This window comes from Nycticebus coucang, chromosome 6 (assembly GCF_027406575.1).
Source record: "Nycticebus coucang isolate mNycCou1 chromosome 6, mNycCou1.pri, whole genome shotgun sequence".
NCBI classification, from domain to species: Eukaryota; Metazoa; Chordata; class Mammalia; order Primates; family Lorisidae; genus Nycticebus; species Nycticebus coucang.
Window position 1 is genome coordinate 9,872,263 of NC_069785.1, and position 13,050 is coordinate 9,885,312.

The window sequence follows — 13,050 nt, forward strand, 5'->3', positions numbered from 1 at the left end:
CATCAGAGAGTGTCTTCAGGGCCATGTAGGTATCTTGGGGATTTTCATCATCACTCCAAAAAGCAAGGAGAAATGATTGAGCTAATTTAAGAACCTAGTTTCTGACCTATAACATTTTCTTCTCTCCAAAGAACTTTTAAAATTTCTTGCCATGGAGGTATAATGGTGACAAGTCTGCTTCATCTTTAGCTGAGAAAACTTTTTTTCAGTTCTTCACTTTTAAAAGATGATTTCTGTGGATACAAAATTCTACACTAGTGTTTCTTCTTTCTTTTAAAATTTAGGGCAGTACCTGTGGCTCAGTGAGTAGGGCCCATATACCTGGCCCCGGCCAAAGTGCAACAAAAATAAATACATAAATAAATAAAATTTAAGTATTTCACTCCACCTTCTTGCTTACATGGTTTCCAAAGAGATGTTTAATGTAATTCTTAGTCTTATTCTTCTATATTAGTCATTATTCTCCAGAAAAACAGAATAGGATATATGTGTCTGTGTGTGAGTATATATGTATACAGAGTATATATCACACTGAACATCTATAGAATATGTATTTGTTAGATATAATATACATTTATTATGATATAGAGATTTATTATAGGAAGTGGTTCATATCATCTGTGCTTGTAAGGCTGACAAGCCAGAGACCAGGAGAGCTGGTGGTAGAGTTCCAGTCCTAAGGACGGCAGGTTTAACACCAGGAAGTGTTGAAAGGCTGTCAGGCAGGAAAAAATCCTTTCTTAACCAAGGGAGAGAGAGCTTTTCTGTTCCCTTCCAGAACAGGATTTAAGGATTGGGTAAGGCCTGCCCACATTATGGATTTACCTACTCGACCGATTTAACACTTTAACTCAGAAACAAATGTGCCAGTTGAGGCACGCAGGGGCATCCCAACAACTGCTAGGGCACACAGCATGCTACTGGACATTCTTTGTTTCTTATTAATCAAAATAATTCACCCAACGTGGTTTCAGTTTCCACTATCTATACAAATTATTTCAGGCACAATTGTGAAAAATATTGCGAATGAACTGTATGACGCTGTCCAGTATGAACTGTACCACTCAATCAGATAACATAACAGTAACACTGCCTTCAGGTTTTTGTTTGCAAAATGAACAAAGCCTATAGGACTTGTTCACACCAAATGAACAACATCACCTTATAGTCAACATCCACTGAACGCCTAAAGGCCTCATACGCACTAATGAACACTTTCTTTGAACACCTATAGATGTTATTCACAGTCAAAAGGTTAAATGTTAATATGATCCAAGAAAACCCTCACAAAAACACTCAGAACGTCTGACCCAATGTCTAGGCATCCCAGGCCAAGGCAAATTGACACACAAAATTAGTCAGTAAACACAAAAGGTAAACTTGTTTTCTTCTCTATCTTCTTTTAAAATGTTCTCTTCTCTTTCTCTTTGGTTTTCTGGACTTTGAATACATGCATAGATGTAGGGTTTTTGTTTTTTTTTTTTTTGTTATCTATCTTTCTTGGGGTTCTTTGAGATTCCTGGATTTGTGGTTAGATTTCTGTCTTTAATTCTGGAACATTCTGAACCATTTCTATTTCAAATCTATTTCTTCTGCTCCCTTCTCACTCTTGTCTTTTTTATGTTGTAAAAAAAGACACGTTACGTTTTCATAATTATCCCATGGCTCTTGATTATTCTGTGCCAAATTCGTAATTCTCTTTTCTTGTTGTGTCTTACTTTGGAAAGTTTATGTTAACATATCTTTAAGACCATTGGTTGTTTTGTCCATTGTGTTCAGTCTATCAATGTGCATGACTAGGAGGTAGACTATGTTTACCGTTTGCTTGTTCATTTCAGAGGCTTCAATTTCCATTAGTGCCTTTATTTTTGTCTCCTCTGTTGTATTATGTTTTCCTAGAAACTCCTCATAAAACCTGAGCCCTGCAGTTCTTTCAGATGTAAGTCACTGTTATCATACAGGAGCCTGTTGATGACAGTGGTAATGTGCTGTCAACAAGGCGAGGATGCTGTGTATGATCCTCTGAATCCTACACCCCTGGACTGTGACCTTCACAAATAATTACCTTTTTTTTTCTCAGCTTAGTGAGACAGGAAGGTTACATGAGCCTAGAGTTGGCTAAATTCCCTTCCCCTGTATCAGATAAGACTCTGATGCATTTTCTAGGATGAGTTCGTGAACTAAAAAAAAAAAAAAGAAAAAACTGATGCAGCCTTTTCCTTCGATGGTCTGGCCTTTGTTGTGGAGAATGTTACGGGTCTATTTCAATATAATAACTTTCTCCTGGCATATTTTTAAATGATTACTTTTTTGCCTCCTCCTGGTCAAATGAGAGGAGTTTCTCTCTGATTTTTACTACAAGAACCTGGTAGGACAGCTGAAGGTAAAACTCAAGAATGTATGGGGGCCTCCTTCAACTTGAACTTGAAACCCTGGGCCATGTTCAAGCTCTAGCAATTAATAAACTGGTCCACGTTCGAGCTCTAGCAATTAATCAAGTGCCATGTAACTATTCTTACCTGTTTCTGGCTCCAAAAGTCTCAGTTCCTGGTGAGCTGTGCTTTTCTATACTCAGCTGTCTGTCCAGTTGCTGTGCCATCAGTTTGCCCTGTAACCTTGGTTCTCTGACAGATCTCACAAAAGTCATTAATTTTTAACTTACTCATCTTTTCTGTTATTGCTAGGCAGGGATGATAACTTGTAAGCTCTTTACATGTCAAAACACAAACCAAAACTCTATAATAATCTAGAACTTTGTCCTGGAAAAACAACACGTTATCCTGGCTGAATTATATGGATAATTTAAATATGAATGAAGGCATGAAGTCACATAAGAACCAAAACAGTAGCTTTAAGGATTGGTTGGAAGTAGGGGAAATGGAGAGGCGTACATAGATTAGAGAATACTCAGATGTTTTGTTCACTTTTTTAATAAATTAAAAATGTATAATGAGTTAGTATCATCTTATATAATCTTCATAGTAGCCCCATGAGATACTTTTAGTGTCAAGGACAGACGATTTTGGCAGTCTGGGGAAGCTTATAGACCCCTTTTCAGAATAACCATTTTTAAATGCATAAAATAAGTTAGATGGGTTTGAAAAAAATCATACATTGAAATATAAGTAACAACATTTAATGCAAATATAACTACGCTTCTTTACCAATGTATTAAATAACAAGAGAATACAGTGTCTAATGACCTGCGCTATTTCAAAAGATTGGAAATCACAGAATATAGTTGAAGACTTCTGTAACAACTGTGATGTAATATAAGGAATATATAATGTTTTCATTGATCATAAAGTCACAAGTGCTATTTTTACTACTTGGGCTTATATTTAACATTATAATAAAGGAAATACTAAATTTCTATTAAGTATTTCTCAAATAAAGGTTAATTTGTTTGCTAAGGTTCACTGACACTCTGAATTTTACTGACAGACCTCACTTTGAATTAGAAGCCTGGGTAAATCCCCACCACCACCAACATTCCAAAGTAAGCTAATATGCCATGAAATTAAGATTAAACCAATCAGTCTACCACAAAAGAATTTTCACTTAATATTGTGATTGAAAAGGAGGAAAAGTTTTCATGGTGCGGTAACTTCTGGCCACAGAACTTTCGGCCTCCCATTCAGTAAATGGAAAAACTTAAAATTTCTCCTCTAGATATCTGCGAGCACAGATCAGAAAGAAACTTTGTCACAAAACCTTATTGTCTATGAAAATGTAATTTCACGTGATTTACTCTTTGACCGAACATTCCTGTTTTCTAACAGACCTTATCTGAAGCGGTGGCTACATTTGTTTATTCCTGTAGTCATACTCCCATTCATATTTTTAAAAATCATAGCCCCCTAACAGTACAACTGTCCAGACTAATGGAATAAATCACTATAAGAAAACAACATTTAGAGCAGTGCCTGTGGCTCAAAGGAGTAGGGTGCTGGCCCCATATACCGGAGGTGGTGGGTTCAAACCCAGCCCTGGCCCAAAACTGCAAAAACAAACCAACAAAAAAACATTTACTTAGTTTTATTTTTTTTCTAACACTTACATACACGTTTTATAAGTGTAATTCAGATCTCTCAGTTAATTCATTAGTTTGCTAGGAGTTATTAATTTTTGCCTCTCTTTCTACAATGACTAGAGATACACATCTACATAAACACACAAGAAAGATACGGAATCAAACGTCTATCACATAGAACTAGTTTTATTAGCAACATTTTGTGTGTAAAAACTGATATTGATAATAGTTATTGGACCTATATTGAATCTCTTAGAATTGCTTCTGACCAGGTGGAAATGAGGATACAACAAAGTCTTTTGAGAATTTCAAAACTACTCTTTTCAGATGTGGCTTCACCAGATTTACATGACAGAAAACATTTTGCTATGGTGAATATGTGGTAGGATTATTTCTGTACTATGTATGTATTTGGCATACGACATGAATTGTTCTACATACTGGAAAAGTGCTCTACGTATTATGAGGCAATAGCTCTGGTCCTTAACTGTGCATACCCAGATCTCTGAAAGAACAATTGGTCCCCAGGAACAAAGATATTTGTGTATTTGTTTCATTTTATTATAAAACATCTCAATAATTCTCTTAGGAAATGTATATTAGGCTTTGATTTTATACTAAGTGCTGTTTTATTTATTTATTTTTTTGAGATAGAGTCTCACTTTACCATCCTCGGTAGAGTGCCATGATGTCACAGGACTCACAGCAACCTCTAGCTCTTGGGCTTCCGCGCTTCTCTTGCCTCAGCCTCCCTAGCAGCTGGGACTACAGGCGCCACCACAACGCCCAGCTATTTTTTGGTTGCAGTTCAGCCGGGGCTGGGTTTGAACCCGCCATCCTCGGTATATGGGGCCGGCGCCCTACTCACTGAGCCACAGGCCCCACCCCTAAGTGTTGTAAATGTGAAGAAATTAAAAAATGTATGAGCTATAATGCCTTTTCCATAGGAGCTCTCAGCTGTCCATAGTCTACACTGACTTTGAATCCAGCATCTCAATACTGCCAGCTCTCAGCTGTCCATAGTCTACACTGACTTTGAATCCAGCATCTCAATGAAGAAAGAAATGGCTGCATATTACACAGACACTGGAATTTGAAAGGCATGTATTTCTTAAGTGAAAATGTTCTCTACTAAGTGGAAGATTTTTTCCTCACATTTTGACAAAAGCTTTTGCTATAGCTTATAATAGCAAGAAAAATATCCAAGCCGGGGGTACCCAGTGGGAGCCGGAGCAGCAGCAGCAGAGACGGCATATGGAGGACTCCTGTAGCTGTTACTATTAATATTATGTGTCCAGGCACTTTTGCCATACGTCTAATAAATGGTTGAAATGAAATGAAAATCTACTAATCATACTATGCTGACACTTCAAGTTTTGCTGAATGTCAGCTCTGAGAGAAATTGTGAAGTAGCTGGGATTTGTCTTCCCTGCCCGTGTACTCTGCTTTCCTTTATTTATGTTAGGTTTTCCTTTCAGGCTCCTAAGCTTTTGCCCACCCAGATTTTTCCTAAATCACCCTCCTGACAAAGTTTTAATCTCCCGAGTAAAAACTGCTATGGGCTTATATTAGCTTTATGTCTTACACAGCACAGGACACTCACAGAGGCTAATATCTTAATCAAAAGACTCTCTTTCATGGTGAAACTTTAGATTCTTCTCCAGCTAAAACAGCTGTCCAGTTACAATTGCAGCATTTTAGTTTTTGCCTCACACTTCTCATAATCCAAATTCTCTTGTTTATTTATATAATGTTTTGTTTGTAATTTCTCCACCAGAAAGTAAATTTTGGTTCTCAGGACTTCATCTAACACCATTATAATATTTCCCCAAAGTCTAAAATGGCCTGACGCATACAAAATTCTCCAATATAATTGCTAAAATAATAAACAGAAAATAGTAATATAAATGAAAGAAACACACTTAGCCATTACCTAACAGAGGAAAGGTATAAATGCAGAAGTTCGTGTATGGAAGGAATAGACTAAGAAAGACAAAGGGCCATTGATGTCTGGGGTGTTCAATGGCATCTCAACTCAAACCTCACACTGGACCACAGCTCTGTCCTTGATAGTCACACCCTCCTCTGCCTCCTATCTTTTAATTTGGCTATACAACAAAAATATTATGTTGGACTAATGTGTGTACATTCTCAAATTATTATTTTTTTATTTTTATTTTTATTTTTTTTGCCAGTTTCTGGCCAGGGCTGGGTTTGAACCCGCCACCTCTGGCATAGGAAGCCAGTGTCCTACTCCTTTGAGCCACAGGCGCCACCACATTGCTCAAATCCTTAATGGTGATGCATGGAAAGTGGTTGAGGTGCTCACAAATTTCAGATGAAGCACTGGAGGAAACTGTAAACTTCACTCCAGAAGCTTGGTACACTAGGGTGTCAGAGTGTTGGTCTGGCACTGACTGTCTCTAACCTTTGCACTTTGTTCTTCTTACTATCTAGGAGGCCAGAAAGACATTTTCATAGAAAGAACGATATCAACGTATGGAGAACCCTCAAGTACTTATAATAAGCAGTGAATTCCTTGATATAAACTCAGTAATACTTGGAGAAATCTCTGTGTAAACTAGAAATGCAACTTCTTTAGCATGCTAAAAAAATTATCTAAAGCAAAGAACCAACTTTCAACTTTATATTGAAACCTTAGAATCATTTCTTTAAAAAATAGCACAACAGAAAATAAGCCAAGTAATGATGTTCAAAATTGTTCTGGAAACAGTAACCTATATCATAAGGCAGCAAGAAGAAATCAGAATAATCAGTGGCAGGAAAATGACACAAATATTAAAAAAGACACTTAAGATATAATTGTATACCTGGAAGGCCCATGAAAATAAAATACAAAATTGTGAAAATAAGAATTCAATATATGAGAAATAACTAGTTGAGAAATTTAACAGAAAAGGATTTCACTTATAAAATAATAAGTACCAGGTGATACATTTTACATCTGCAAGACCCATAGGAAACATGCAAGACCTATAGGAAAAAAAATGTCAAATCTAATGAGAAGTCTAAATTTATACATTTAACCTTCCAGAATGGAAAAATAAAAACCTGTAGGCCACTATGAGAGTTTTGAGACAGACTGTGTCATGGTCCATTATTTCACTTCCAAGAAACACAGTGGACCATGTCCTTTCTGATTCACCCACAGCGGACAGCATCCTTTCTGATCCACCCGCAGCGGACAGCGTCCTTTCTGATCCACCCGCAGCGGACAGCGTCCTTTCTGATCCACCCGCAGCGGACAGCATCCTTTCTGAATTGCTAATAAAAAATTAAAGAGTAACAACAGTTCAAAGTTACATTAACTTCCTAGATTTTTAATAATTATTTCAGCATTTTAATTTATCTAAAAATGTCTTAGATATTATATGATTATCTATTAACATAATATAACATGACTTCATAAATGACTGAAGAGAATTTTGGAACTTTGATACAAGTACCCTTGCTAATGTCTTCCTCAGTCATCATCCCAGGTAGCCACGTGGCATCCAAGGATGGTTACGAAGGATAGGGTCCCTGTGGGTCTTGAATTTATATATCAAACACAGAGTTTGGGACTGAGGACAAAGCTGTGGAGATAATGAATGTGTAGCCTTTCCTAGCCTGGGTCTTCTATTCCTTTGGTCTGTTTGTGCATCAAATCCGCCCGCAGCGGACAGCGTCCTTTCTGATCCACCCGCAGCGGACAGCGTCCTTTCTGAATTGCTAATAAAAAATTAAAGAGTAACAACAGTTCAAAGTTACATTAACTTCCTAGATTTTTCACTAAAAGTAAGGGTTACTAAGAGTTAACAATGTATTAATATATGTAACTAAAAACTGCTGAACATAAAAAATTATTGTATATACAAAGTATATAAAATGTGTTTTTTAGTAAAAAAGATACAATGCACACTGCCCAGGTGGGGCACTCCCTGGAACTTCAGTCTGCACAAAAGCAATTCACGTAACCAAAATACTCTGAAAAAGGAAAATATAAAATGACATACGGATGTGGTGAAAAGAAAAGTAATTTTGTCTGGTTTAGAGTCTTTAAGACTGTTTTATATAAAAATGAAGAAAGGACAGAGATAAAACTAAATGAACATTAAAAGTTGGGAAAGAAAGAAAATACCAAAAAATTGTAAAAGATTATAAGAGGTTTATAACCTTATTTTGTGGTTAAACCAATTAAGACTGGATAAGTTTGTTTATAAAATTTTATTAAAATCAGGTTTTAACATTAATAATACACGAATACAATGATATAATTTGGTTTGAAGTGAGATTTTCATATAATATTAATGGAGACAGTAAACTTTTTGTTCACTTTTTGAGTAAACTGCAAAGGGAAGAGAGAGGTTTTGTTTACTTGATGGTATCTTTATTAGTCTTGTGTTTAGGAAACTAAGTATCCTTTCTATAAAGAAATAAAGAATTTTTAAAAACTCTTTTGAATCATAGCTTTGGTTAAATAAATGACTTATTTTACAATGACCTGTGACCTCATTTTGTGATATAAATTGTTTTAAACCTTTAATACCTTTAAAGATCCAAAAGAAACATTCACCATGTATTCTTTCTGAGAAACCTATCTTTGAGGTTTTATCTACATAACAAGGCCATCTTTCCTAGTCTCTGCTTAAAAAGCCCTCCTTTTCTGCATTAAGGCAGGATGTAGCCCTCTGAGAGGCTAGTCTGCTGCCCTCCCCATTTGATGGGAAATTAATAACTACTCTTTCCTTTTCCTCTAACCATTTGCCCTCATTCCTTATTCTCACTGATCCAGCCTTGGGCACAAGTACCAAACTTTCAGTAACAAAGATACATGCTCTCTTTCTACAAGCTATCTTGGTATATACAGAAGCTTATATAGTCTATCAGTTCTATACCCCAGTGCAGGGTTGGATAATCTGTGATACTCCCTGTGTACACGTTAACAAAATCAGCATGCCTTTCTCCAATTAATCTGCCTTTCTTGAGTTGATTTTTGAGCAAACCTTCAGACAGCAAAAGGGAAGTTTTTCCCTTGCCCTTACAGAAGTCTATCTTGCTAGTTGACTAACCCTATGGTAAGGGAAGAAATTTTAGGCAGATATCATTAGAGCTATCAAGTTAGTAAGACTAGATTTTTCTAGAGTTTGGAAAAATTATCCCACACATAAATTTAAAACTATTAATCATGAAAAAGGCAAAATTTGATATTTACAATTTTAATATCATCTTCCACCATTGCTAGTGCTAGGCAATATTTCCATTATACTCACTCCAGAGCCAAGTAATCCTGTTGGAAAAATCATTCTGTTCCTATACCTTTTTAAGTATTGTTGGCTGTTTAATGACCCAGATGTCAGGTCCCCATATTCCCAGGTTCTTGGTTCCCAGTACTGAGATGACAGAATGAATGAGAAGAACAGCAGGTGTAAGCAGAGAAAGTGCCAAAGCTTTATTAAAGATGAAAGCATAGTACATTTCAAAGAACAAGCAAGACAGTCTCCATAGGTGGAGGAGACCCTGAATTTGACAAGATTCTTCCTTTTGTGCTGATTCTCTAATTTTATGTTAAGTAGGGAATGGAATATTCATTTTTTTCTTGGAAAAGCATAGAAAATTCCTGGAATTGGGAACCCTCCCCTTTTCTAGCCTTGTGAGACAATTTCCAAGGGTTGCCATGGTATTTATAAACTGTCATGGCTCTGATGGATGTAATTTTTACTATGGTAATGAGGGCAGTCCATGTAGGGACACTGTTACCTCAACTGTGCTCATGCTCCCAAGACCCTCTGTTGAAGCCTTGACAATATCTCTACTTTGGGGTTTCTCTGCCTCTTCCTGATTGGTCCATCTTTGAGGACCCCTTTGACATGCCATCTGCTTTTTCTTGGAAGCCCCCTCCTTAAAGTTCTAATCAGGATGTTCCCAAAACAACCTAAGTCAGTATGACCACATCTTTCTGTGTCAGAAAGTCCCTGAACATCGATTAGACTCTATCTCAAGGCAACCACCTGACACTTGCAAGGTCTCCCCATTGGCTCCATTCCCATGATGACTCAGCATCACAACTCAGGCTGGCCTGACCCAAGCCAGTCCAAAATAGCATCCACTATCCACCCTGCTCATGTCTAACTGCCTAACCTAACGGTATCCTTAAAATTTTTTTTCAATGGCAGCACCCAAGGCTCAGCAGGGAAGATGCCAGCCACATACACAGAGGCTGGCAGGTTCACATCCAGCCCGGACCAGCTAAAACAACAATGACAACTGCAACAGAAAAATAGCCCGATGTCCTGGCGGTACCTGTAGTTTCAGCTACTTTGGAGGGTGAGACAAGAAAATCGCTTAAGCCCAAGAGTTTGAGGTTGCTGTGAGGTGTGATACCACCACACTACCCAGGGCGACAGCTTGAGACGCTCTCTCAAAAAAAAGAAAAAAAAAAAAATTTCAATGTAGAAATTCAGTTTCACGTTTGTGACATTCCTTGTACGTGTATAAAACATACGTAATATTTGCCTAAACTTAGTGAAAAAGTAATGTTAACGTATACTTTTCAGTGATTAGTATTGTTTTATTAAAATAATAAACTGCTGAGCTAACAAATAGCTATTTTTTAGTATATATATGTTTGAAATATAAAATCATGGTCTCCAAACTCATTAAAATTGCATTTCAGGACCAAAAATTTTATATGTTATTTTTAAAAAGTTGAAACATTTTAGAACATTTAAAATTTTTAATTAGATATCATTTTATAGATATTTTAGCTAAGTTTATCTCAGAATAACTTATATCTAATTTCGTATCAATATATTCAGTTTATAAAATGACTTTAAAAAATATCAGCTTGTATTTACACACAGAAATCTTGTAATAAATAAGTATGTAATATTATACTGTGTCATTAAATACTGTTATGTCACCATGATGGCTATGGGAAATATAAGATTTAATATAAATTAGTAAAGTATGACTATGTGTATGCGTGTGTATGTATGTATGCATGTATGTATGTGTAAGGATATAGACTTACATATCCTTAGTTCTTTGCAAACTGTTCTCTTGGCCCAGAAGCATTTTGAGTAAAATAAATTCTGGTAACAGAATAAAGACTATTTGAGGGACCTCAAGAACTTTGAATTGTGACACAATGCCTTCATATAAGCACTTAACTTGCTTTGATTTTATTTCTAAAATCTTCTCTAGCCTTTTATAAAATATTAAAAACCTTTCTTCACTGTTTACATTTTTATGTCACCTTTAAGTATCATAAGAAAACTTTCTATATTTAAGGCAAAAATATTAAATGCTGGTAAAATCTTGTTGAAAAGTACAAGCTATTTTCAGAGGACAGAAAAAAAATGGATTAGAAAGGGTACAGGTACGGAAATCTAAATAATCATGTATATGATTAAAAGGTATTTCAGATCTGGATTCTGTAGAAGCCCCCAAGAGTAGCTCATACTTTATCCTATAAGCTTTCAATTAAAACCAGCGTGGGGCAGCACCATGATGAAGTCTGTAATCCTAGCACTTTGTGATGCCAAGGCAGAGGGACTGCTTGAGGACAGGAGTTTGAGACCAGCCCGAGCAACACTGCAAGTTTGTCTCTCTACAAAAAATACAAGAATTAGCTGGGCTTGCTGGTGCACACAGGAGGCTGAGTCAGGAGGATCACTTGAGCTCATGAGTTTGAGGCTACAGTGAGCTACGATGATGCCACTATACTTTGGCACACTATCTCAAAGGAAAAAAAATGTCCATTTGTGATAGTGATTGATCAAAAACCTCACAGAAACAATGTTAAGACTTGACAAAATTAGTGTGTGAGGAAACGTTAACAGTGGCTAAAAGAAGTAAGGCATTATTGGAGGGATTTATGAGTGTAGAGTGTGGTAAGGGAAAAATGACTATTTGGGGAAGTGTGGGAAGGGAAAAATGACTATTTGGGGAAGTGTGGAGACAAGTTTTTGAATTGAAATGCATGCTAGAGGTAACAGGTGGTCTCCAGGTTAAGGACAAGATATGTTTCTGAGAACATCTTTCAGTCAGATTTGTACATAACTCTAATCAATCCCTCATGAAAAGCACATATGGTAATAATAATACTCTAATGGTGTGTATGTGGTAATAATATGGTATAATACCATAATAGTAATGATGATAACAATAATATTCCACACTGTAATAAGTTGCAGAAACTATTGTGCTCATTCTTTTAATTCAAACAGAACATAAAAATAAACTCATATGAAAAGCTTAGATAGGAGACAGAAAAAATTTTATAAAGGAATATTAATGTTTACCATACACATGATGTTGCATCAGTACTATGCTGTGAGAAATATTACACTTATTGGGGCGGCACCTGTGGCTCAAAGGAGTAGGACGCTGGCCCCCTATACCGGAGGTGGCAGGTTCAAACCCAGCCCCGGCCAAAAGCTACAAAAAAAAAAAAAAAAAGGAATATTACACTTATTTTGATCTTTTAACCAAATCAATAATAGTCTGTCCATTTCAATAATTAATCCACTTTACTGCTTAGTAATAATTGATGCTTTCATTGGAGCACTGTGTTCCATTCACCTGTTCCATTATGCTTACTTATCCTTTATAATTGCTCTGATAGTTCAGCTACTGAAGCCTAATGCTTTTCCAATGAATGATGGCATCTGGCCTTTCTCCAAATACTTAATTATTTCAACTATTTCCACTGTAATAATCTTTCTCTTCTTTGCAGGCTCACCTGGAGTTGAAGTGGACTTTTGGTTTGGAGGCATGATCAAAAAGATACACATATACTCACAAAATCAAATTTAAAAGTTACACCAAAAGTGATGCCGTGCATAGGTGGCTGACTGTATGAACAATGAGACCAGCCACTAGCAGATGAGCATGAGCTGCTTAGGCCACATGGATTTTGAATCCATGAATGGAAGAAACTCAGTCGCAAATTATTAATTACATAATTATAAATTATATTTCTGGAAAACCTTGGGAACTTGTTCATAAGTACA